Source organism: Mobula birostris, chromosome 12 (genome assembly GCF_030028105.1).
Source record: "Mobula birostris isolate sMobBir1 chromosome 12, sMobBir1.hap1, whole genome shotgun sequence".
NCBI classification, from domain to species: Eukaryota; Metazoa; Chordata; class Chondrichthyes; order Myliobatiformes; family Myliobatidae; genus Mobula; species Mobula birostris.
Genome location: NC_092381.1, coordinates 89,466,967 through 89,489,013, shown reverse-complemented (window position 1 = coordinate 89,489,013; position 22,047 = coordinate 89,466,967). Strand labels below are relative to the sequence as shown.

General features: G+C 40.4%; 1 protein-coding gene and 1 non-coding gene across 2 annotated transcripts in view; both read right to left on the bottom strand.

The window, feature by feature from the left end:
* Positions 1–22,047, bottom strand: part of astn1 (astrotactin 1) — a 2,762,425-nt gene that overhangs the window by 2,544,342 nt on the left and 196,036 nt on the right. The window lies entirely within an intron of this gene.
* LOC140206483 (U6 spliceosomal RNA) lies at positions 20,906–21,016 on the bottom strand. The gene has a single exon (XR_011888171.1). It is a non-coding gene; the product is annotated as a U6 spliceosomal RNA (small nuclear RNA).

The following is a 22,047-nucleotide window of genomic DNA, read 5'->3' as shown; positions in this document are numbered from 1 at the left end:
GAAGAAGGCGATGGCAAATCACTTCTGTAGAAAAATTTGCCAAACGATCATGATCATGGATAGATGGAAGACCACGTTCACCCACGTCCATAAGACCATAAGACATAAGAGCAGAATTAGGCCGTTCAGCCCATCGAATCCACTCACCATTTCATCATGGCTGATCCCGGATCCCAATCAACCCCATACACCTGCCCTCTCACCATATCCTTTGATGCCTCGATCAGTCAAGAATCTATCAACCTTCTTTAAATATACCCATGGACTTGGTCTCCATGGCAGTCTGTAGCAGAGCATTCCACAGACTCACTACTCTTTGGCTAAAACGTTCCTCCTTATTTCTGTTCTAAAAGGTTGCCCCTCAATTTTGAGGCTGTCCCCTCTACTTCTGGATACCCCCACCAGAGGAAACACCTCTCCACATCCACTTTATCTATGCCTTTCAATATTCGGTAGATCCCCATGCATTTTTCAAAATTCCAGTGCTACTGGCCCAAGCAATACACACAAAATGCTGGAGGAACTCAGCAAGCCAGGCAGCATCTATGGGAAGGAGTACAGTTGGTGTTTGGGGTCGAGACCCTTCAGCAGGACTGGACAAATAAAAGACGAGTTGATTTAAAAGGTGGAGGGATGGTAAGGGTAAACACAAGGTAACAGGTAAAACTGGGAGGGGGAGGGGTGAAGTAAAGAGCTGGGAATTTGATTGGTGAAAGAGATACAGAGCTGGATCCCTCTCACGAATCAACTTTCAAAACAAACACACTAGAGGAACACAGCAAGTCAGGCAGCATCCATGGAAATGATTAATCAACATTTTGGGCTGAAACCCTTCTTCAAGACACAATGTAATAGGTACTGATATCATGCATTGCTCAGTGGATGATGGATTATGGATGAGGAGGGGTCTTGGACACAAATGGTGTGGAGTCACAACAGAGTGAAAATGTTTTGTGAGATACCCTAAAAGGCCAGAACATACACCAAATTTTCCTTCAGCTGACACAGGACCTGAGCCGAAGGGCCAATTTCCATGCTCTATGACTCTATGACTCTGTGACTCAGGATGGGCCTTGCCAAAAAAAGAAGGCTAATGGCAATGTACAATGAAATGCCCGGACCATTGCCAGACTTACCAATAAATTTATCAGCCTGCATGAAGCAAATGTTTGTATTAACCTCCTATAGAACAGACAAAAGCCTTCAGTTCCTAGAACACATTAGAAAATTAAAAGAACTCTACTCTAGAAAGCATAAAAACATTAATCAAGCTAATGAAACAGCAATGGAAATCAACCAACAACAGACAACAATGTTAATGATTTTTTTCAGTCATAGTTCAGGAATGGGAGTAGGAGGAAACAGCAAGGCTTTTACTGCTACTGAATACAAATTCTCTTGTTCAGGTTAATTCACTTGTTAGTTATTTGGTTAGTTAGGTAGCTTTATTGTCATTGGTGAGGACAATGAGATTGCAGTTCTAATCCATTCAATGCAAAACTTCAAACTGGCAATTCAATTACTGAAAACACAATGACTAGATTTAAAATAATGTCTGAGTTTTTTAGAGTGACATTTGAGTTACAACTGATTGAAAAATAAACAACTCTAAAATGGGTATTGTTCAGTTGCATGACAGCCCTAGGGAAAAATCAGATTTTCCCTGTGGATTTCTGTGCAGAGATGTTTCAGTATCTCCTGCCGGATGGTGGGATATTGAACAGGTGATTACTGGGATGGGATGAGTCCATCATGATTTTGTGAGCCTGCCATAGACATTGTGGTTTGTAAATGGTTTCCATATCTGGTAGTTATGCTCAGGTTAGAGCAGTGAGCTCCAAGGTGATGACCCTGGTACGAAAACAGTGTTGCACTCATGTTACATAGTAATTGACTGGATGTTCCACAAGACATTATCCACACGTCATCATTGTCTTCCAACAGTGAACCAGCAAGCATAGCTCATATCATAGAAGCACATGGACCAATAACATGTTGGAATTGGAATTACAGAGGCACAAGAGATTGCAGATGCTGGAACCTGGAGAAACAAGCAATCTACTGAAGGAATTCAGCAGGTCAAGCAATATATGCCTGGAGAAAGAAGTTATCGACATTTGGGTTGAAACCTGACATAGGAATCCACAGTCCTGATGCAGCTCTTCAACCTGGAATATCAACATTTCTTCTCACATCACAGATGCTGCTCAACCTGCTGAGTTCCTCCAGAAGATTTCTTGTTGCTGACTTTTGTCAGACAGAAACACAAAACTACACAAAACTGAACTTTGAGTTTACGTACTCTGACGGAAAATGTACAGTACTTGTTCAGATATTACTATATGTGAAAGCATTTGTAATGCAGTCACCTTGTGATATTTTATAGGTTTTAATGTTCTGTATCATTTTAAATTCAGCATTAACAACTTCACAACATAAAGGTCACTCATGCCGTCTACTCTTTTCAGCACATCATCTCAGAAATATATCAGTCATTACTCTGGCTATTCTAGGATAAACATAAATTAACATGATGAACAAACAAACTCAATTGGTCAGGTAGCATCTGTGCAGGGAAATGGATACTTCACATTTGGGGTCAAGACCTCCAACCTTCTTGACCTGCTGACAAGCTGTTTATTTTGTAATCTGGATTTCGGCATCTGCGGTATCTCATGGCTCTTTTAATGGACGTGTTGGACTTTCTTTTAATACTGAGAATAATCAACTTCATTATTTTCAGAATAATTAATTTATAAAAATTGGTAAAACATAATTTAAAGGCAAGTTGTTTATTTTTTCTTACATTATTATGGGGACGACACTTCGAAATTCAAAGTTCAAAGTTCAAAGTAGATTTATTATCAAAGTTCATACATACAACCCTGAGATTAATTTTCTTGTATGCGTACTCAATAAATCCAATAACCATAATAGAATCAATGAAAGACCATACCAATATGGCAGGCAACAAGTGTGCAAAAGATAACAAGCTGCAAGTACAAAAAGAAAGAAAAAATGAAATAATAATAATGATAATAATAACAACAACAACAATAATGATTGTTGTTATTATTATTATCATTTTTATTTTTGTTAAATTGAGCACCAAATCAGAAACAACAAAATGAGTTACAGCTCAACGCACCTCCCATTCATGGATGATTTGAAATTATATGCTCCTTCATTAGTAAAACTAAAGCAATTAATTTAAACAGTGGAACTATTTCCAAAAGATATAAACATGAACTTTGGACTGGATAGATGCAAAACATTAAACATAAAGAAAAGTGCAATTGAGTTAATAGAGCAGCAGAATACAATACAAATGATGGATGAATATGAAACAGATAAGTATCTGGGATATCAACAAGAAAAGAAAACAGATCATAGTACAAAAAAGGACAAAAACTAACAAAATTTACTTCAAGTCTTAAGAAAATCTGACAAACTGACCTCAATGGTAAAAATATAACAAAGGCAATAAACACTTTTGCTATACATCTATTAATGCATTCTTTGGCACAATATCTTGATCCAAAAAGGTTCTGGAAAATTAACAAAGAAAAGTAAGAACTGAAATGACGAACTTCAGAAACCATTATGTACACTCGAATGCACTTAGATTAACACTACCTAGGTCAGAAGGGGGAAGAGGAATAACAAACATTAACACTCTACAGACAGTCAGATAAAACTTCTAAAGATATATTTTCATCAATGAAAACAGGATTCAGCACTTCACGCAAGCATATAAAATTCTGGTAAGAAGTATACACTACTAAACTTAAATGAGAGCACAACCCAGAAAAATGAAGATATTATCACTATTGAAGAAAAAGTTAACCAGTGGAAGAGTATAACCCTCTGTGAAAGACATCCCCATGATCTGAGTGGACTAGATGTTGAAAAGGAAGCGTTGGATGCCTGGCTCAGAGTTAGAGAACTCTTCCCAGAAACAGGATTGTTGTGGCAATAGAGGACCATGTTGTTAACACAAAAAAAAAAGATCAAAAATACTTCATAAAAGGCCAACAAATTCAAGATGATAGATTTAGAAAATGCCAAGTAAAAACAGAAACTATCTAACACATTACAGGATCCTGTAGCAGTTTAACTCAATCTGATTACTTATGCAGGAAAACATCTGTCACCAGAATCTTGCTTTACAATTCAAACCCATATAATAAATCATACCTCACTATAAATACAAGCCTGATCTAGTTTTAGAGTCATAAACCCACAAATTATATTACGATCAATCAGTTATTACAGATCGGACAATCCATAATAACTGTCCAGATATAATAATACGGGGTAAACAAGCAAGAACTTACATAATAAACATAGCTATTTCAAACACAAACAAGTGAAGAACACTAGGGATATGCTGAATTAAAAGAGGAAATTGAAAGACTTTGAAACAGGAACTGGGTATATAATACCCCGATAGTAATATCTGCAACTGGTATCATCCCAAAGGCTCTACAAAATAGCATCAAACAATTAGGGCTACACAGCAATATCTATGTAAATCTTCAGAAAATCACAATACAAAACACCACTACAATAGTATGAGAGTTCCTAGCGAATGAGAAATGATCATACTTTGATATGCCCATATCTCAGGTTTTATCAGCTTGAGCTGAGAAAACAAAATAATAACAAATAAACAAATAAATAATCAATCAATCAATCAATAAATAAATAAATAAATAAGCAAGCAATCAATATCAAGAACATAAGATGAAAGGGCCTTAAAGTGAGTCCACAACTTGTGGGGATATTTCAGTGATGGGCCATTTGAAATTGAGTGAAATTATCCTCTCTGGTTCGGTAGTTTGATGATTGACAGGTAATAACAGTTCCTGAATATCTGGTGGCGTGAGACCTGAGGTTCTTGTACCTTCAGCAGTGAGAAGAGAGCATGACCTTGGTGGTGGGGGAGGGGGGGGTTCCCTGATGATGGATGCTGCTTTCTTGTGACAATGTTCTATGTAGATGTGCTCAAAGATGGGGGGAGCATTACCTGTGATGGTCTGGGCCATATCCACTACTTTTTGCAGGGTTTTCCATTCAAGGGCATTGGTGTTTCCATACCGGGTTGTATGGAATTTCAGTATATGTATAAAACACTTCAGTGAGTTCAGAGTTCCTACTATCATCATATCTGTTAAACTAATATAAGTCTTTATCAATGTGCTCTTTTTTTTTCTAAACTTAATTTCATCATCTTTTGCTTGTTATTTTGCGAACCATTTCCAGCTGGATCAGGTGATAAATCACATCAAATTTTGAAGTTGCTTGGAGTCTCAAACCACTTTGTGTTAGAAAGAAAGGGGAAGGTAGTGGAGTGGGTATCTCTTGGAATACTGCGTCCATTTCTAATTTTCTTCTCGACGGAAGAATATACGTGCCATAAAGGGAGCACAGAGCACGCTCATCAGACTGATTCCTAGGATGGCAGCAATTGCCAGAGCAGGACGGTTGGGTGACCACACCTGTGTTACACAGACATTCAGAAGAATACTTGATGGTCTGCATACAGGGAAGATGTTTGCCCTGGCTGTGAGTTTTAGAATGAGGAATCACTGGATATGGATTGACACATTAAATACAGCGATGCTAGAAAAAATCGGCACACGGGTTTGGTGAACCCATCAGAGTCTCTGCCACAAAAGGCAGTAGAGACCAAATCACTAAATGTAGTGCAGAAGGAGATAGTCAGATTCTGAGACAAACTGTATCCAAGTTACATGGTAGGAATACGGTTATAGGGAGGAATATGGTATCAAGATGGTGAAATGACTATAATTGTACTAAATGACATCAATCATACAGTGTCCAAGAAGAGTAGGGTGAGCTGCCACCATGACGATCACCCAGTGGCACTCATAGCTACTGTGATGAGGTGCACTGAGAGGTCGATCATGGCTAGAATCAACTCCCATCTAAGTAAGGACCCAGACCAGCTGCAATTTGCCTATTGCCACAATAGTTCTACAGTGACTACAATCTCACTGGCTCTCCACTCGGCGTTGGATCACCTAGACAAAAGTAATGCCTACGTTAGCCTTCGTCAGGACTAACTGAAGGAAGAGTTAGTAAGAGATTTGAAAGTGGGAGAGGGAAGGGGAGATCCAAAATGATAGGAGAAGACAGGAGGGGGAGGGATGGAGCCAAGAGCTGGACAGGTGATTGGTAAAGGGGATATTAGAGGATCATGGGACAGGAGGTCCGGGAAAAAAGACGGGGGCGGGGGGACCAGAGGATGGGCAAGGGGTATAGTCAGAGGGACAGAGGGAGAAAGAGGAGAGTGAGAGAAAGAACGTGTGTATATAAAGAAATAACGGATGGGGTACAAGGGGGAGGTGGGTCCCCTTTCTAGATCTTTCTGTCTCTATCTCTGGAGACAGCTTATCTACTGATGTCTACTATAAGCCTACTGACTCTCACAGCTATCTGGACTATTCCTTTTCTCACCCTGTCTCTTGCAAAAATGCCATCCCCTTCTCACAATTCCTCCGTCTCCGCCGCATCTACTCTCACGATGAGGCTTTTCATTCCAGGACAAGGGAGATGTTCTCTTTTTTTAAAGAAAGGGACTTCCCTTCCTCCACCATCAACTCTGCTCTCAAACGCATCTCCCCCATTTCACACACATTTGCTCTCACTCCATCCTCCCACCACCCCACTAGGAATAGGGTTCCCCTGGTCCTCACCGACCACCCCACCAGCCTCCGGGTCCAACATATTATTCTCCGTAACTTCCGCCACCTCCAACGGGATCCCACCACTAGGCACATCTTTCCCTCCCCCCCCCACTTTCCACAGGGATCACTCCCTACGCGACTCCCTTGTCCATTCGTCCCCCCATCTCTCCCTACTGATCGCCCTCCTGGCACTTATCCTTGTAAACAGAACAAGTGCTACACATGCCCTTACACTTCCGCCCTTATCACCATTCAGGGCCCCAGACAGTCCTTCTAGGTGAGGCGACGCTTCACCTGTGAGTCGGCTGGTGTGATATACTGCGTCCAGTGCTCCCGATGTGGCCTTTTATATATTGGCGAGACCCGACACAGACTGGGAGATTGTTTTGCTGAACACCTACGCTCTGTCCGCCAGAGAAAGCAGGATCTCCCAGTGGCCACACATTTTAATACCACGCCCCATTCCCATTCTGACATGTCTATCCACGGCCTCCTCTACTGTAAAGATGAAGCCACACTCAGTTTGGAGGAACAACACCTTATATTCCATTTGGGTAGCCTCCAACCTGATGGCATGAACATCGACTTTTCTAACTTCTGCTAATGCCCTACCTCCACCTCGTACCCCATCCGTTATTTATTTTTATACACACATTCTTTCTCTCTGTCTCCTTTTTCTCCCTCTGTCCCTCTGACTATACCCCTTGCCCATCCTCTGGGTTCCCCCCCTCCTTTCCTTCTGCCTGGGCCTCCTGTCCCATGATCCTCTCATATCCCTTATGCCAATCACCTGTCCAGCTCTTGTCTCCATCCCTCCCCCTCCTGTCTTCTCCTATCATTTTGGATCTCCCCCTCCCCCTCCCACTTTCAAATTTCTTACTAGCTCTTCCTTCAGTTAGTCCTGACGAAGGGTCTTGGCCCGAAACATCGACTGTACCTCTTCCTAGAAATGCTGCCTGGCCTGCTGCGTTCACCAGCAACTTTGATGTGTGTTGCTTGAATTTCCAGCATCTGCAGAATTCCTCGTGTTTACGCCTACCTTAGCCTGCTGTTTATTGACTACAGTCATACCCTCAGTTCTAATCGACAAGCTCCAAAACCTGAGCCTCTGTACCTCCCTCTGCAATTAGATCCTTAATTTCCTCACTGTGGACTCACTTTACATCGCACACTGTTGGAGCAGTGCTGACAGGAAAATCAAGGACACAACCCACCCAGTCAACACACTTTTCATCCCTCTTTGCTCCGGGAGAAGCTTCAGGAGCTTGAAGACTCATACGGCCAGATTTCGGAACGGCTTCTTTCCAACTGTGATAAGTCTGCTGAACGGATCCTAACCCAGATCTGGGCCGTACCCTCCAAATATCCAGACCTGCCTCTTGGTTTTTTGGCCCTTCCCATTTTTCTATTTTCTATTTATGATTTATAATTTAAATGTTTAATATTTACTAATTTTAACTATTTTTAATATTTAATATTTGTAATCTAGGGAGTGTGAAGTGCAGAATCAAATATCGCTGTGATGATTGTACGTTCTAGTACCAATTGTTTGGCGACAATAAAGTATAAAGTATAAAGTGAGACCACAGTCTGTCAAGATCAGAAATAACATCTCCTCCTCACTGACAATCAACACTGATGCACCTCAAGGATATGTCCTTAGCCCACTGCTCTGTTATCTCTGCAACCATGATTGTGCGGCTCAGCATAGCTTAAATGCCATCTATAAATTTGCCAACAACACAACTATTGTTGGCAGAATTTCAGATGGTAATGAGGAGGTGTACAGGAGCGAGATAGATCAGCTGGTTGAGCGGGGTGTAGCAACAACCTTGCACTCAACATCAGTAAGACCAAGGAATTAAAGGAGTTGTTTGTGGACTTCAGGAAGGAGAAGTCGAGGGAACACAAACCTCAATGAGGGATCAGAAGTGGAAAGCATGAACAGTTTCAAGTTCCTTGGTGTCAACATCTCTGAGAATCTATTCTGGGCCCAATATATTGATGTAATTACAAAGAAAACATGACATCAGCTATAATTCATTGGGAGCTTTGGGAGATTTTGTATGTCACCGAAGACGCTCTCAAATATCCACAGATGTACCGTGGAGAGCACTTTAAGTGGTTGCATCACCTTCTGCTATGCAGGAGCCACTGAACAGGATCAGAAAAAGCTGCAGGAAGTTGCCAACTCAGCCAGCTCCATCATGGATACTAGCTTCTCCAGCATCAAGAACAAATTGAAAAGGCGATGCCTCGAAAAGGTGGCATCCATCATTAAGGACCGCCATCACCCAAGACATCCTCTCTTCTCATTGTTACCATCAAGGAAGAGGTACATGTGCCTGAAGACGCACACACATCAGGAAAACCTTCTTTCCCTATGCATCAGTTTTCTGAATGGACATTGAACCCATGAACACGACCTCAGTTTCATCTCCTCTCTTTTTGCATTACTTACTTAATTTAACTTATATATATACTTCATATTGTAATGAATAGTTTTTTTATTATTAAGTATTGCAATATACTGCTGCCACAAAACACCAAATTTGACAACATATGCCAGTGATATTAAACCTAATTCTGATTCTGTTTAGTGGAGGAGGCTTGGTGGGTCAAATGACTGACTCCTGCTCCTATTTTCTCTATTTCTCATAGAGAGTGAGAAAGAGAAGAGGGAGGAATGCTGTCCATCAGACACCACTTTGGCAGTTCTGGAGTTCTGAATTACGTGGGAGCTAAAGACTCACGTGCAATAGCCTTTGTACAGTGAGAATCATGATGCATTGAACATGAGCAGCCTTCTTACAGCGGCCAAAAAATGTCATTAAACTATTCTCTGCCTGAATGGCTAATTAGCATTTCAAATTCTAATCATAAGGTTAAATTGACCTCAAGGCAAATGGCTTACTGTGAAGTAAAATGTTGCTTCCAACCTTATACTTTAATCTTATTTGACCCGGCATTCGCATTACAGAGTTAAAAGAAACTGACTTTGAAAACTCATCCTGCCACAAGTGCATAAATTTATCACTAAATAATCTCAGAAAGCAAAACTAAAAATTGAAGTATTTCAAGCAGAAAAGCAAAATACCTTTGAAAGAAAGAATTTTCTGCGGCAAAATTGTATTGGTAGGATTTGAATGAAGTTATCACATTTAGAGTTAGAGTTCTCCCTTAATATAGAGTTTGTATGTCATAGTACCAATGGAGATGAAATATTCCTGTGGATTATGTTTTCAAGAAGACGTTGAGAATGTCCTTGAATATGTTCCTCTTTCACTTGGTGATTTCTTCCTGTATCATCATCCGCACTGACTCTTGAGAATCCTTGGTCTGAACTGGAAGAAGGCCAAATTTGAAGAAATGAGAAAGGATCTAAAAAGCGTGGATTGGGACAGGTTGTTCTTTGGCAAAGATGTGATTGGTAGGTGGGAAGCCTTCAAAGGGGAAATTTTGAGAGTGCAGAGTTTGTATGTTCCTGTCAGGATTAAAGGCAAATTGAATAGGAATAAGGAACCTTGGTTCTCAAGGGATATTGCAACTCTGATAAAGAAGAAGAAGGAGTTGTATGAAATGTATAGGAAACAGGGGGTAAATCAGGTGCTTGAGGAGTATAAGAAGTGCAAGAAAATACTTAAGAAAGAAATCAGGAGGGCTAAAAGAAGACATGAGGTTGCCTTGGCAGTCAAAGTGAAGGATAATCCAAAGAGCTTTTACAAGTATATTAAGAGCAAAAGGATTGTAAGGGATAAAATTGGTCCTCTTGAAGTTCAGAGTGGTCGGCTATGTGCGGAACCAAAGGAAATGGGGGAGATCTTAAATAGGTTTTTTGCATCTGTATTTACTAAGGAAGCTGGCATGAAATCTATGGAATTGAGGGAATCAAGTAGTGAGACCATGGAAACTGTACAGATTGAAAAGGAGGAGGTGCTTGCTGTCTTGAGGAAAATTAAAGTAAATAAATCCCAGGGACCTGACGGAGTGTTCCGTCGGACCTTGAAGGAGACTAGGGTTGGAATTACGGGGGCTCTGGCAGAAATATTTAAAATGTCCCTGTCTACGGGTGAAATGCCGGAGGATTGGAGAGTGGCTCATGTTGTTCCGTTGTTTAAAAAAGGATCGAAAAGTAATCCGGGAAATTATAAGTCGGTGAGTTTAACGTCAGTAGTAGCTAAGTTATTGGAGGGAGTACTAAGAGACAGAATCTACAAGCATTTGGATAGACAGGGGCTTATTAGGGAGAGTCAACATGGCTTTGTGCGTGGTAGGTCATGTTTGACCAATCTGCTGGAATTTTTCGAGGAGGTTACCAGGAAAGTGGATGAAGGGAAGGCAGTGGATATTGTCTACATGGACTTCAGTAAGGCTTTTGACAAGGTCCCGCATGGGAGGTTAGTTAGGAAAATTCAGTCGCTAGGTATACATGGAGAGGTGGTAAATTGGATTAGACATTGGCTCGATGGAAGAAGCCAGAGAGTGGTGGTAGAGAATTGCTTCTCTGAGTGGACGCCTGTGACTAGTGGTGTGCCACAGGGATCAGTGCTGGGTCCATTGTTATTTGTCATCTATATCAATGATCTGGATGATAATATGGTAAATTGGATCAGCAAGTTTGCTGATGATACAAAGATTGGAGGTGTAGTAGACAGTGAGGAAGGTTTTCAGAGCCTGCAGAGGGACTTGGACCAGCTGGAAAAATGGGTTGAAAAATGGCAGGTGGAGTTTAATACTGACAAGTGTGAGGTATTGCACGTTGGAAGGACAAACCAAGGTAGAACATACAGGGTTAATGGTAAGGCACTGAGGAGTGCAGTGGAACAGAGGGATCTGGGAATACAGATACAAAATTCCCTAAAAGTGTCATCACAGGTAGATAGGGTCGTAAAGAGAACTTTTGGTACAGTGGCCTTTATTAATCGAAGTATTGAGTATAAGAGCTGGAATGTTATGATGAGGTTGTATAAGGCATTGGTGAGGCCGAACCTGGAGTATTGTGTTCAGTTTTGGCACCAAGTTACAGGAAGGATATAAATAAGGTTGAAAGGGTGCAGAGAAGGTTTACAAGGATGTTGCCGGGACTTGAGAAACTCAGTTACAGAGAAAGGTTGAATAGGTTAGGACTTTATTCCCTGGAGTGTAGAAGAATGAGGGGAGATTTGACAGAGGTATATAAAATTATGATGGGTATAGATAGAATGAATGTAAGCAGGCTTCTTCCACTGAGGCAAGGGGAGAAAAAACCAGAGGACATGGGTTAAGGGTGAGGGGGGAAAAGTTTAAAGGGAACATTAGGGGGGCTTCTTCACACAGAGAGTGGTGGGAGTATGGAATGAGCTGCCAGATGAGGTGGTAAATGTGGGTTCTTTTTTAACATTTAAGAATAAATTGGACAGATACATGGATGGGAGGCGTATGGAGGGATATGGTCCGTGTGCAGGTCAGTGGGATTAGGCACAGCCAAGAAGGGCCAAAGGGCCTGTTTCTGTGCTGTAGTTTCTATGGTTTCTATGGTTTCTACTATAATTCAATGTGATGTCACAAACTGGTATCACTATATGCAAATGTTTTTGTCATAATTAACTCCAACTGTGAAATATCATTTAAATTCTACCAATAATACATTTCTCTGAAGACTGTTGTCTTCAAAGGTATGTTTTCTGACTCTTTGAGTTTGAAATGTTTCTTTTCCTAGCTTTTTCCATCATGAGAGCATAGGAATAGAGTGAGAGATAAGAGTTTCTGAGGGAATCTTAAGCTGGTATTTACACAGACAGTGGTTGTTATCAGATCGATGCTACCAAGAAAGAGGTGGAGTCAGATGCAATTACTACATTTAAGAAGCATTTGGACAGACAATTAAATAGACATTGAATGATGTGATCCAAATCATTTCTGAGTCCTCTTCCCCTTGCCCCACACCCTTCTCTATTCTCTCCCCCTCTTTCCCCTTCTTTCCTCCTATCTCCCCCCCTCTCTCCCTCCCTCCCTCTGTCTGTCTGTCTGTCTATCTCTCTCTCTCTCTCTCTCTCTCTCTCTCTGTCTCTCTCTCTCTCTCTCTCTTTCTCAAAGCAGCTATGTAGTTTTAGCACAGGAACAGGAAGATGCAGCTGAGTTACTAAATGGGTGAAAGTTTATAAATCTCCTGGTCCAGATCCAGATGCAATGCAAACTATGTTGCTGAGGTAAATGAGGGTTGAAATTGTTGATGATAACTTTCCAGATACCTGCCGATAATGGGATAGTGGGCGAGCGGCAGAGGTTTGGAGAATTGCATAAATTCCAAATATTCTTGCTCATAACAGGCCATAAGGATAGAGTCAGTTATTGCAAACCAGTCACCTTAGACTCAGCAGAGGGCAGAGGTTTAGAAATAATGATCGGGGACTGAAATAGTAGCCAACAGAACAAATGTAGATTGATTAGAGAAAGCTAGAGTGCAGTTAATGAAAGCAAATTGCATTGCAATATCTTGATGAAATTTATGATGTAGTAGTAGAGAGAGTCAATGAAGGGAACAGTTGTTATTGTATATACTGTATGTACTTCTGGAAATCACTCTTCTGAGTTCTAGGTTACTGACCTATCAGGCTAGATCTTCCTTGATGTGGAACGTAATGTCAGAAGTAAGAGTGTGAGGGGATTTAGTTGCTGCATTCAGAAAGTTGCTGGATATGTATCTGATGGAAAGGAACCTAGACTATCAAGAGGGGATGGGGCATAACGACAGGCTGGACAGTACCATACAGAACTAATATCGACCTCAAAGGCTGAGTGATTTCCTTTGCTATAAACATCCTTAATTCTGTGATCTTTGCTGTCCAATTCTGTTTCGCAATTTAAGTGGATAATGAGTAGAATGCTTATTCCACTATAAAAATTAGAAATTTATTTATTTCCCAGGGAGAAAAAATCAAAAAATGAGTAATTGTTCCAGCCAGAAATTACATTATTCATTAAAATAATTGTTAGTTTATTCACTTATTCCATTTGGGATTTAATTATTCACAGAACTGTCATTATGTATTAATTTAATCAAGTCTGCAGAATAAAATTATTCAGGTTGTCAGTTATTAAGTTTGTTGTGCCAGTCAGTTCATTAATTGTTTGAATCAATCAATTATTAAGTCAATTTATCCGTTAATACAGAGATTTCATTGCATTTTTTTGGGTTTGATCAATCTTAATATTAGGAGTATGAAAATAACTTCAATATTTACCAATAAGCTGCTTATAAGCACAGTACCATATTTAGCTGGTTGTGAATGTAAATCAGACAACATGTACTAACCCATAGTTTCTTGTCTGCCATGTGGCCAACAGGTTTTTGTTCCCCCTCGGGAGCAATAGACTTTGGGAATGGGCCCTATGCCAAATGAGTGAGTAACCAAATAGTTATTAAAGAAGATTTTGATCAACTCTTTCATGAAGGACTATGACAGTTGTACTGTTGAGAGAATAGAAATGTACCAGTGAAATTCTCTGCATTAAAATTGTGGGTAAAATCACCAATTAACATAGTTTTAAGCTTCAAAGAGCAGAAAGTCCCAGGGTCAATGCTGCTCCCTTATTGATTTGTTCAATCCTCAGGCAAAAGCGGAACTGAGATGTCATAATTTATCTCTGGACCCTGGCACTATGCTCTGTGACCACATAAAAATATGATTTTAATATGGCCCGGATTTGCACTGTTTTAATTTACTTTTTTATGTTTTGGGATTAATGACGACAGCTAGCACCCTCCCCACTTCCGTCCGGAAAATGCTCATTGTGCTTTTCCTTGTAATGATTCCAGGGTTGACTGATCCCAATTTCTTACTCGACTCGTTTCATCCAAGTTGGACGTGAACATAAGAAAGCGTTGCCCTGCACACAGCAGCTTCATCTCCATTAAAGCAAGAGATGACTTAATATGCAGATTAACCTTGGTTTCTCTAACCCAACAAGTGGCTCAGCATAATTAAAAATGACCTGGGATCTGCAGACGTGCACAGACTTTGCATTCCGAGTTCCAGCAGTTTCAGGATTTTAATTTAAGCCATTGCTCCTTAATTTTTAAAGAGATTCAGTGAACACACTGAGGAAGATCGCAGCAGGAATAAGCCTCTCTCTTTTCCCTTATCATTCATTATGATCATATCTGATCTAGGCCAACCTCTGCTCCATTTCTGCAGCAGTTCCCCTCAACCCTCAATTCGTCAAGTTTTCAAATGTTATCTTTCTACATCTTAAATATATCCAACTTAGGTTGAACAATTATGTCAGGTCAAGCCTGACTTACAGACACCCACGTACATGAGGAGCATTTCTAAGACCAATGAAATTGATGGGGTTTGATTTGCTGGCTCTTGCTGGGCTGCAGGAACCTTCTTCTTGGTGGGAATGGGGCTTTTCTGCATGCCTTCTCTCACCACTGCGCAAATCACCTTTGCTCCTACCCCTTAAGCTAAAACAATCATGGGGAGGGGGTAGGGACGGGCTGAGTCAAGCTAAGCAGAGCTGTGAGCACTGAGCAGGTTCACCTGCTCGCTCACTGAGTTAGTGAGGTGGGCTACCAGGCCCTCATCCCACAACTGCTCTCCCTCTTGCCACAGCTGTTTCTGCAATCCTCTCCCACACACCATTTGTGTTAGTTTCCAATTTAGAATCAACTTGGGCTACAAGCAGTTCTCAGGAATGGAATCCTGTTGCATCCTGGGAACTGGCCTGTATTTAGAGCTATTTCAAGCTGATCCAGCAGCCTGGTGAGATGTTATCTTGGCCAAAACTCAGCTCACATTCTCTATGAGAGCAGAGCCTTAGAAATGAAGCAAGAGCAAGGGCTCAGTACAGTGCAACAGCATTTGCGATCTCATCACTTCAGGTCTGCCAAAGCCCTTCTCGTTGCATATCAGTCCACCAGACCACATTGTCACTGCCCATGCTTAGATGGTGCTAACAGAAAGTGGAGCTACTCACGTCTTTCCTACTAAATCCTGCAGAGTCTTTTACTGGAAGTTGTATCATGGAAGTTGTTACATACCTCATGGGTATCTTGTGAGCATGATGTAATGGCCTTGTGACGGTGGGGTGATGTAATTTTCCCACCAGTGTGAGGTCACGTAATGACATGTTCTCAACAGATATATAACGGGAAACCCCTGTTGTTACGCGGTTGATTCATTGTTTAATTCATCAGTTACTCTGTTATGTTGCGTATTCTTCTTATGACGCAGTTTTGTTTTAAAGTGGAGTTTTACTTTCTATTGTAAGATAAAATCGTTGTGCCGGCGTTTTCACCATTCGCTGCCAGTTTTGTTTGGGATATCTTTAATTTACCTTTACAATCTAGTATTGAAAAGTGAAGACCTTACTAAAGTACAGGAACCCGGAGGATTGAGTAAAGTTGGTCTCATTTGGCGGTTTCATAAAGGTTCGACCTGATTGAATCTTCATTCAGAAATAATGACCTGCATCTGAGGTAGCCCCTGTAAGATCAGGAAGGTTTTTGCAGTGATCATTCACCAGGAGAAGGTCAGTTCCTTTAAGCTATTTTAGTTCTTTCGTCATGAATCCTTTGGTGAATCAACAGTATCATCACGTCTTCAAAGAAATCCGTTTCCAGAGAAATCTCTCCTTATTGACTGCGTAAATCACTTGGACATTCGAGTTTACCGTTTTAAGACTGTGTTTAAATTTATCACTTTAAGAACTGTGTTTGAATTTACCACTTTAAGGACTGTTCCAGAGTTGCCATATAGCAGTTAACTTCTGGTTAAGTTAGTCGTTTGAATACTTTTTGCAATTGCTGAGCAGAATTTAATAAATGTTTATGTTTGTTGATAAAACTTGACTCAATTCTATATTCACTGTTGCTGGTCACGTGACAAAGTAAACCCTTCAATCCAATGAATTGACCGCACATTACCCTCTTACACTTAACCTGCTTTATCAACCCCACTCTCCTTCTTATTAATGTCCCATATTCTACAGCTCAATTACACATTAAGGGCAATTTACAGCAACCAGATTAGTTACCAATCTGCATGTTCCGGGGTGTAGCAAGAATGCAGAGCGCCTGGGTGAAACCACCCTGGTGCCAGGGAGAACATAAAAAATCCACACAGACAATACCCCAGGTCAGGATTGAACCTGCAATCCTGGTGTTGGATTGCGGTGGTTCCACTAGCTGAGCTACTGTGTCAGCATCAGTTACTGCTCTAGTTCTGAATGGGAGAGTGAACTGTCACTTTTGGTGTTCAACGTAACTCGTGTTGCAAGTGTTGTGCCAATACCAGGTGTGATCTTAGATCACGACAGACCAGTTGAATAGCGAACAATGAGGTATGTTGATCTAAATCTAACCTCACTTTTGCTGATTCCAATTTCAGGTACAGACAAGCAAAGATATTTTTAATGGCAACTTGGGAGTATTTGGAAGAAGTTTCAGGGGAAATAAAGATGGATTAAGAGTTAGAAAGCAAACATTTGAAGATTATTTGGAAAAGAAACAGCTCTGTTAATTAAAATTAGTATTCTTTGTCATAGAAAATTGCATTAATTAATGTAAGTCTACATTAAATTGATAGATGGTTGGAAGTAAAATGAGAATTTTCCTGTTGTCATGAAAATATCGAGATGATTAAGGGAAATCTCAGCTTCATCAAGCTAAGCGAGACATAGTTAATTGCTTCCACTGAATTAAGATCTTCCACTGTATAAATTAGCTAATAACATCTTTTCATTTATCAAATCTCACAAACTGTGTGAAGAATATTGCGGATTTCCCTCTGCTTAATATGATTCTAATGAAATGAAAGATACCTGATTTTTCCACAATTTAATCATCACCACCATCATTATGTGCCATATCATATGACAAGGGCAATCATAATCTTTGACCATCATTGTTCTTGGCAAATTTTTCTACAGAAATGCCTTTGCCTTCTTCTGAGCAGTGTCTTTACAAGATGGGTGACTCCAGCGATTATCCATACCCTTCAGAGATTGTCTGCCTGGCGTCAGTGGTCGCATAACCAGGATGTGATATGCGCCAGCTGCTCATACAACCATCCCCCTCCTGTTCCTATGGCTATCTCTTGTCCAAGGGTGATCTGCAGGCTAGTGGAGAGAAGGAATGCCTTACACCTCCTTTGTAGAGACATATCTCCATCCCGCAACACAACAATTTAATACTCTGTACAATTCTGTCTTTAAAGACAGAAATCACATGAGTACATGAACTAAACAGCTCAACTAACATCTCATGGAAGGTAGGCAGTCACTGAATAAAATACAAGCTGAGCATTTCACTTTGAATCGGAACTACAGCTTCCTGTTTTTATAAGATTCTCTCTTTCCAAAAACTTCAGTCAACTTCCTGACAGATTTGTACGTTGTCTCCTTTTTCCTTTCTGAGAAACTTCATGCTCACTTCACGCTTTTGATGGAATTTCAAACCTAAGTCTAGTTATCAAGGTTTAGTTCTCCAGCTGGTCTGTGAGTTTCAGTTCTTATCATTCACCAGAACTAGGTGATACATATGCAGATACATATGTTTTTTAATACTTGACTTACAACTGGCTCACATCTTTGTGAATACGTTTCAAAATAACTTAAGGAATTATTTTCCAAAAGTGTTTTCTCCCAGTTTCTTTTCTCAGTTGTATACCATTGAACCAGGAAGAGATGCTTTGGCCTCCAACATATGAGAGAAGAGGTGAGGGGAAGAGCACTCAGATCAAAGGAAGGGACAGTGTGCAGCCAATAGAGCTACTGCCTCACAGTGCCAGAGACCTATTCTCTCCCTGACCGGTCGGGTTTCTCCCAGGTACTCCAGTTTCCTCCCACATCTAAAAGATGTGCAGGTTAATCAGCAAATTGACCACTGTTAATTACTGCTAGTTATTGGATGAGTGACAGAACACGGAGGAACTGAAGGGAATGAGAAGAGAATTTAATGGGGTCATTGCAGGTTTAGTGTAAATGGGTGCTTGATGGCATGGTGCAGCGATGGGTTTGTTTCCCAGCAGTATTCCTCTGTGACTGAATGGCTCCGCAGCACATTGACCCCACTGTAGAATTAGGGAGAAAAGATGTGTTGCCTGGTAGCTGCTCTGCAAATGTGCCTATAGAGAGAGCTAGACATGTGCTCACCTGAAATGTTTTCAGAGATCCTGTCCCTCCAGGATGTGGTGAATGACATTTCATTTGCTACAGTTTGAACTACTGCATGGTCCTCTGTGCCTCTGGTATCTTGTCTATGGACCTCTATGCAGCTACCTCAGTGTAATTTCTATATGGTGCTGGCAACTTCGGTATGCAGGGTGTCTGCATTGGGGAGTTGATAGTTGTCTATTGCCACAGAGTCAAAGGGTCATAGGGAGATAAGGCCGGAAATGGGCCCTTTGACCCGAGTCTGTACTGACCATCAATTACTCATTATTGGCTTGAAGGCCTTCCTACAACTGTTGAAGTAAATGTTTCTGCATTTCTTCACTTTCTACGGGAAGGCATCCAAAGCCAAGGACAAACTCAATGTTGAGTTGATTATCATATACACAACTGCATGTATGCACAGGGTCAACAAGAAACTTGCAGCAGCATCACTGATGAACAGTAGCAAGTAAGCAACAAGTAGCATTTGGAAGAAAAAATGTGTAAATTAAATATAGGTGATACATTATAATACAGAATCACCAAGATTATGTATGATTTGCTATTCAATGAAAGCCTCTGGAATGGCTTCCACCAATGGATGCAGGCAGCAAGCAACAGGCCTTTGAGAGACGAAGGGATAACTTCAGTGAATGTCATTTGGCTTCACACACCACAGTGGGCTCCATGTATAAATGATAAGCCAATTGTCCCACTAACAAGTATTGCATGTCAAGAAGTGCCAAAGCAGGCTGCAATTTAGCCAAGAGCACAAGAGGGCAAGCTATCACTTGAGAATAGTTCTGGGGAGGAATCCATGTTCTTGTGTTCTCGGTATTATTTATTGATTCTACAACTCATGTTCTCAGTATTGTTTATGTATTTATTTATTCATTTATTCATTTATTTATTATTATTTGCTTTTTTGTATTTGCACAGTTTGCCTTCTTATGCACATTGTATGTTCATTTCTTTTTTTATGTAGCTTTTCATTAATTCTATCGTATCTCTTTGTTCTACAGTGAATGCTTGCAAGAAAATGAATCTCATACTATGTGGTGACATATATGTACTTTGTTAATAAATTTATTTTGAACTTTTGAACTTGGAACCCTCTGCGAGAATAGTTGCGCTAATTCAAAATGGATTTCAGAAAGGAATTGGATATGTTCATAAAGGAGAAAGTGTGCAGGATGATGGGCAAAGAGCAGGAAATAGTATTAATTAAACTTATCTGGTGCAGCCTGTAGCGTTCATGACCCAGGTTTAATCCTGACCTCTGCAGCTGTCTGTGGGAGAACATGAACATTGTTTTTATTTTCCCACCACAGAGTTCCTCCCACATATCAAAGGTGTGTAGGTTTACTGGCTAATTGGTGACTTGAACTACAGCCAGGTTAGTAAGAGGGAAGATTTGATGGGCACGTGAGAGAATGGGTTCAAGAAGTAAACAAATGGAATTGACGAGATTGACCTGAGAGCTGGCACGGGCTTAGTAGGCTAAATTTCCTTCTTCTATTCTGTAAGATAATGTGAGTTATGAAATCTTACCAAACCTGCCAAGGCCTGAAGTATCAATTATCATCCTCTGTGCCCTTCCAACTCTATCATTCTGTACATCAAACAATTACTAGTTAAGAAATGCCTTGATCCCAACCCGCATTTTCCAGCACTATCCAATCTCACTTCCATACTCTGTCCCATTCAGACCTTAGTTTTATTCCAATTATTGTGTTCATTGTCAATGCATCTCAGAATGATTGACCAGAAAGCTATGTATATAGTAATGTTGATGTTATTATCCGTGTGGGAACCACTGTAAGTCAAAGGGACTGATGTACACTTGATGTACATGGATTCAGTCATTACCTCCTATTCAGTTGTGCAACTTGAAGAAAAATTCTGCTCTGAAATAAAACCACAATTAGCCCTATTTGCAACTTGCAAACAATTTAGCAAACAAGGTTCTTGACTGATTCAGTTATGCCTGTAACCAACCAGTAGGAGAACCTTCAAACATTTGCAAACTCAGTGCATGTTAATGGTGATGTTTTCATGATACATACTTTTTCACAGATTTGTAGGTTATCTGTGCACGGGAGCCATGCTAATCTTCTCTATATTGTTCCAGTTTTCATAATATGTTGCTAAAGGGCTAGGATACAATACAAGTTTATCTTTGGACTCCAAGTAATGAAATTCATCTTGGAGTTGGGGCAATATATGCATGAAGAGCTCTGGAGAAGCTTCAGGGAATCATACACTGCTAAATCTAATTCACTTCTGCAGATGATATATTTTTGTGCCTTAAGTAAGTATATTTCTTTTTGGGTTTGAAGGATTTCAATATTTATGGCTCTGAATGAAAGATGATCCATTGGTTTGAGAGGTAGAGGATGATTATTGTTCACAAGTTAGAAGATAATGCACAAGAAATATAATAAACACCTTAATTGTTTTTTTCAGTGATGATTGGAGTATAATCAGATCTACTTATTGAATGATTTATTCTCAGTGCAGTTACTGGAGATGCAGCCTGCCTACAGAATCTTGGAAAGGATTAAAGCGCAAAAGACTGAATGATATTATATAATAATCAGAAAGAAGAATGAATATCTTCCACTTAGCTACAATGTAGAATCCAGTTTGAATCTAATTCAAGCATTTCTGCTGCATACATAATGACTGAGTCTAAAATAGATTCTTTTATGTACTGTGTCCTAAATCAAAACTATAAAGTGTTTACAGGAACAATAATGTATCGACTTGAAAGGATGATACAGGCCACATGAAAAACATTCCGTTCTAGATGCCATGTGTACCTAATGGAATAAAATTAAACTAGTCAGACTTGCAGACTTTAGACGAGAAAATCTGCTGATCCTGAATATCCAAGCAACACACACAAAATGCTGAGGGAACTCAGCAGGCCAGGCAGCATCTATGGAAAAGAGTAAACCTTTCTCCCCGGTTTTATCTGTCACCCTCCACCTTGTACCCTTCCCAGCTCTTTACTTCACCCCTCACCCCTCCCGGTTTCACCTATCACCTACCATCATGTACTTATTCCTCCCCTCCCCCACCTTCTTCCTCTAATTTCTCATCATTGTCCTCCATTACTGATGGTCTCGACCTGAAATGTTGACAGTCCAACATTTCCAAAGATGCTGCCTGCCCTGCTGAGTTCCTCCAGCAT